The sequence below is a fragment of the Poecilia mexicana genome, unplaced genomic scaffold, assembly GCF_051168715.1.
Source record: "Poecilia mexicana isolate PSO_F unplaced genomic scaffold, ASM5116871v1 scaffold_3, whole genome shotgun sequence".
Classification (NCBI taxonomy): Eukaryota; Metazoa; Chordata; class Actinopteri; order Cyprinodontiformes; family Poeciliidae; genus Poecilia; species Poecilia mexicana.
In genome coordinates, this window is record NW_028263372.1 from 1,737,458 (window position 1) to 1,743,457 (window position 6,000).

Consider the following 6,000-nt stretch of genomic DNA (forward strand, 5'->3'; position numbering starts at 1 on the left):
CCACAAGATCTTTTGCATGTGGCATTCTCTCATGGTACCATGCTGGAGTTCACTGAGCTCCCTATTCTTCCACTAATGTTTGTAGAAGCAGTCTGCATGGTGGACTTATATTCCTGTGGGCTTGGAAGTGGCTGGACCATCTGAATGTAACCAGTACACCCAGTAATACTTTGAAATAGCACAGGTTTTTGTTGTCTGAACAACAAGTTTGATCCAAAACTGAATGGATAGTATTATCAATACTTTCCACTTGGGGGTGCTGCAGAGATCAGCTTAATTAAAGTTTGAGACTGTGGACCTGGACTATGGTGATTTGATCTTTCTAATTACTGTAAACTCAGAGAGAAAGGATTTAAACAAAGGCTAATCTGCATTTAAGCTCAATCTCATAAGTGCAGTCTGGAGAAGCAGTGGTTTTAATGTCTGTTTATGCTTTATGACAACAGGTTATGATTATCAGCATCAGTGGCGTCACAGAGAGTAACTCAGTCAGCAGGTGTTTACACACTGGTGACCAAAGCCAAGTCTTACAGAACAGTAATATTTCTATGTGTATAATTTTTAATCCAACTTGCTGTCAGTGAGCATTGCTCAGTGAGTTTTTTTTTTTTTAACTCGGTGCATAGGTGGGGCATGTCCACTGGGTGATTAAACAAAATGAGCAACAACTGGACAATCCTTAGACTGGGGACAATGAAAGGCCACCCCAAAATGTCAAATTTTGTCACAAGTTATAATGCCTCAGATGTCGCAAGTTATGCTGGAGCATGTCATTGGCATGTTAGATGTAGGGATGTCCACCAGAGCAGTAGCTGCAAAGCTCAATGTCCATAATCGGACCATAGGCCATTTAAGAGTTTGTTTCCAACACTCTGGCACTACTGCAAATCGACCTCATCCTTGTCAGCCACGTGTGACCACTCTAGCACAAGATCGCCACATTTGACTTGTCCATCTATGGGATTGGCTAAGACCCACAGATGGAATTCAGAACAGCCGCTCCTCATAACAGTCTTAGCTGTTATGTAACTCCTATGAATTCCTACCTTCTGGGGATGTCGTCTTTGGCTCATCATTATCTGGTATCCCAGGTAACTGGACCAACTTGGTGACAGGTCAGACAAACTCTTCCTTTCACTTTTATGTCAACTGACCTGACAAATCTATCTGCACTATGGTGTAGCTAGATGACACTATTGTGTAGCTGGATCATACTATGGTGTAGCTTGATGACCTTGCTTGTGGAAGCTGCAGACTTGCATGCTGTAGTCAAGGTTGCTGATCCTTTGTTTCCTGAAGGGGTTGAACTGAGCTTTGTTTTCAGCAAAGATTTAAGTGGTAATGATTTTTGTGTAGCTCCTCCAGAAATTTTATTTTTGTTCCGTTGGGCACCTGCTATGGCTGGCTTGCTGGCTTCTGCCGTCAAACAGATTTTTATCACTCCTCTTGAGTTGTGAGCTTGACTTCTTGCGTCCTCCTGGTAGGTGACTTGAACATTGTCCTGTTCAGCCTGCAGCTTCTGCTCCAGATCAGTCAGCTCATTCTTGTGCTCTTCCTGCAGCTTCCATGTCACATCCTATAGAACGACGTGCAACTCTTCTTTCTCCCTCTCCAGGCACTTGGACGAGTGGACAGAACAAGCAGTTCCACTATACGTTTGTTCAAAAAAATGCAGTCATTTCTTTTTCAGTGAAGTGACTGCAGAGCTTGTGGAGCTGTTTGTTTTTGATATCCAGCACTGCTTGGAGACTCTTCAGCTCCTGCTCCAAATATAGAATGTGAGAGTTCTTCAGTTTGCCGATGTCCATCAGCTTTTTCTCCTGCTAGTGGAGCTGTATTTGTAGGTAATAAGTCATGAAATGACTGAGCTTAACTCACCTAACTACTGATAATGGAGCTCCCTTCTGATTCATCGTCTGATGCAGAGCAACTGCTGCTTTCAGGCTCAACATCTAATATAGTCTTTGGTGTCAGAATTAATGGTAACACTTTATTTGAAGGGGGTTGAATAAGACTGTCATGACACTGTCATAAACACATGTCATGAACATGAATAAGCCTTCATGAATAGCTATGACTGTTGTCATAAAGCGTCATTCGGTAAATAATGACACTTTTAATACAAAGTTGACATTATTCAAAATGTCTGTTATGACAACTTGACATTAACCAAGAAATCATTACTGTTTAAACTTTACCTTTAATAACATAAAGTTACCTAATTTTTAAAGTGCAATCAGTAATACTTTTATAACAAATTTATGTCAGTAATGATTTCTTGGTTAATGTCAAGTTGTCATAACAAAGACATTTTGAATAATGTCAACTTTGTATTAAAAGTGTCATAATTTACCGAATGACGCTTTATGACAAGTCATAAATATTCATGAAGACTTATTGATGTTCATGACAGGTGTTATGACATGTTTATGACAGTGTCATGTCAGTCTTATTCAACCCCGTTCAAATAAAGTGTTACCGAATTAATTTACTGCTGAGTTTACATGCTAGATCATCAGGTCGGACAAAATGCTCCCCTCCACCAGCCACGTAATGTGAATCTTGTTGTGATAACATTGATGAGAGCCCGAACACAGAGCATGACTGGTCTATGTTGGTAGTAGGCTCGGCATACATACCTAAAGCCTGCAGACGTGATATTCTCGTACTCTGGGATGTGTTACTTACAGCCAGCATTTCCTCAGCCATAGTAGAAGGCTTCAGTGTAGAAGGGAGGGTCACATGATAGTCCAACAAATGTGAGGGCAGGTGCCTCAGCCTTCTCTGCTCTGTTAATCCGCTCTGCTTGTCCATAATCTTCACTGTTGTGATCTAGATCCGGCTCGACAAACAATTGTAATAAATTGAGACTGTTTTGTTAGGTCCTCATCTACAGCAAGGTTCTGGTTAAAGAGGTGACACGGAAGCAGAGCTCTTAATTTAGCAGGTTTACTGATGTCTCACACCTTTTCATTGGATTACAGGGCAAGTTGTATGGGCCAATGTAAATATAATAATGCAAACATAACATAATGTAAATAAACATATAATAGCTACATCATATACGTGACGTTTAGCTCACTAAATTAGCTTATCAGTAACACTATTAAAGAAGCCTATGTGACCGTCATGGCTCACTTTATCAATGAGGAATGGGAGCTTGTTAACTACGTCTTACAAACCACGGAGATGCCCGAGAGCCACACCGGACAAAACCTGGCAGAACACCTGAGGAAGCCCCTCACTGAGTGGGGGAATAACAGAAAAGGATCCTGTAACTGTCACAGACAACGCGTCAAATATGTTCATTGCAGCTGGGGAGGCAGCGTTCTCACTTCACGTCAAATGCTATACTCACACCCTGAATCTGGCTGCGCAGCGAGCCCTAAAAGTCACAGCAGCCGCATGCCTGTTGGGAAGAGTGAGAAGGATCGTCAGCTTCTTTAGACGAAGCACCACAGGAAGCCACATCCTAAAAGAGAAGCAGATGCTTTTACGACTACCACAACATAAGCTGATGACAGACGTAGTTACCAGGTTAGTATGTTACTTTTTTTAGGGTTGGACGATATGAAAAAATGTATGTCAGTTTTTTTCTTCTTAATCCATATTGGATATATTTTTTTCATGGAAGATTTAATGTAAAGATAAATGTAGACAAACTGTAAACATGTAAATCTATGATCCTGACAACTATTCTCAGCTGAGTGACCACCACTTGCATCTTGAGGCTACAGAGACATAATTTCCTCACAGCTTCTTTTTGCATTACTATAAGTAAAAAAAAAATGTTTATAAATGTTTATCTTGCAGTGTAATTTTCAATTATTTTGTTCTATGCTACTTTATTTTGTCATTACCAGCAATGTTGTGAGGGACACAGCATGGATGTCCTTTACAAATATATTATTTATTTAGTTTTTAATTTTATTTGACTACAGGTGGAACAGTGCACACATGTTGGAGCGATTTCTTGAGCAACAACCAGCTATCTGTGCAGCCCTGCTCTCAAGTGAGGTGAGGAAGTCTGAGAAGGATCTGTGCACGCTGTATGAGTCAGACATAACAACAGCTGAAGAAGTTGTCAGTGCATTGAAGCCCATGAAGGAGGCGACACAGTACATGTCCAAAGAGAAGATCCCCTCACTGTCAGTCTTAGCACCCCTCCAGGACACACTGTTTGAATGGACTGAAACCGATCGAAGGTGAATCTTCTGTTATGAAAGATATGAAGGCTGCCATAGCTGAGGATCTTGAGAAGAACCTCAAGGCAACTCTATGCATCTTCAGCAATGGATCCAAGATTCAAAAGTCTTCCCTTCCTAACTGACAACAAAAGACAGGAAGTCTACAATGGACTGGTTACAGAGGCTGCAAGACTGAGTGTCATATAAGGATGTCCACGTGTGTGGACATTCAGTACTTTACATGGTGTCAGAAGTGTCAGGATGGCCAAGTTTAACCCACCGGAGAGTTTTCCATTTGACCGCCCGACGGAATGGGCAGATTGGAAACAACGTTTCAAACGCTTTCGGTTGGCTACCAAACTGAACACAGCGAAGTCCAGGTTAGTTCTCTAATATACGCCATGGGCCCGGAGGCTGAAAACACTTTTAAGGCTTTCACTTTTGCGGAGGAGGACGATCAAAAGAATTTTGACGTCGTGTTAGAAAAATACAACGAGTACTTCTACCCCAAAAGGAACATAATTCACGAGCACGCGTGTTTCCACCAGAGAGTGCAGCGGCCTTGTGAGAATGTCGAAACGTTTATCAGATCCTTGTATGACCTATCCGAACATTGTGACTTTGGGACACACAGAGAGGAGCACATTAGAGATCGCATAGTAGTGGGCATTAACGATAAAGAGCTGTCACGTAAACTGCAGCTAGAGTCAACACTCACGTTAGCCCAGACTATTCAAGCTGTGCGCCAGTCCGAGGTGGTGTCCAGGCAGGTGTCTCAGCAGGGTGAGGCGTACGCAGCAGTACAGGAGATCGCGCAAGCTAAATCATACAGGGGACGTCCACAATGGAAAAACAAAAAAAGGAAAGTGAGGATCGAACAACAGAACCAAAATGTGGAAGATGTGGCAACATAAAGCATAAAGACCTAGATAAATGCCCAGCTAAGAGATCGACCTGCAACAAATGCAAAAAGGTGGGTCACTGGGAAAGAATGTGCCACAGTAAATCAATCAGAGAAGTAACAGAGACAGATACAGTTTCACAAACACCATACTTCCTTGGGGCAGTCACAGATGCTAATAGAGAGAGCGATCAATGGTCTGTACAAATTCTGATTGGTACAACTCCTGTTACTTTTAAAATAGATACAGGGGCAGATTTAAACATCATGGACAGAGAGACATTTAACACATTAATCCCTGAGCAGAAACTGATTCAGTCAAACATTCCTCCAATGAACAGCCCAGGTGGTCAGCTCAACTGTATGGGGAAGTTTCAGGCCAGTACAAAGTACAAGAAGCACTACTCATTCCCGGTGTATGTGATTCATAGTCACACAGCTAGCAGCCTGCTAGGCAGAGACACAGCATGTTCAATGGGACTAGTTAAACGCATTGAGGAAGTGCACAATACATTTGGTGACCATGGGACTCTTAAGACAGAGCCTGTAAAAATACAGCTAAAAGATAACCCAGAGCCATACGCAGTGCACACGGCCCGCAGAGTTCCCCTACCTCTCATAGAGAAAGTAAGAGAGGAAATACAACGCATGGAGGAGAATGGGGTAATCGAAAAGGTGACGGAGCCAACTGATTGGTGCGCTCCTATGGTGCCAGTCCCAAGACGAAATGGCAAAGTGCACATCTGTGTTGATCTGAAGAGGCTAAACGAGGCAGTAAAGAGAGAGAGATATGTTCTCCCAACCGCTGAAGAAATCACTGCAAAGCTAAGTGGAGCCACCATGTTTACATCACTGGATGCTGCTTCAGGGTTTTGGCAAATCCCTCTCCATCCAACAAGCAGTAAGCTAACC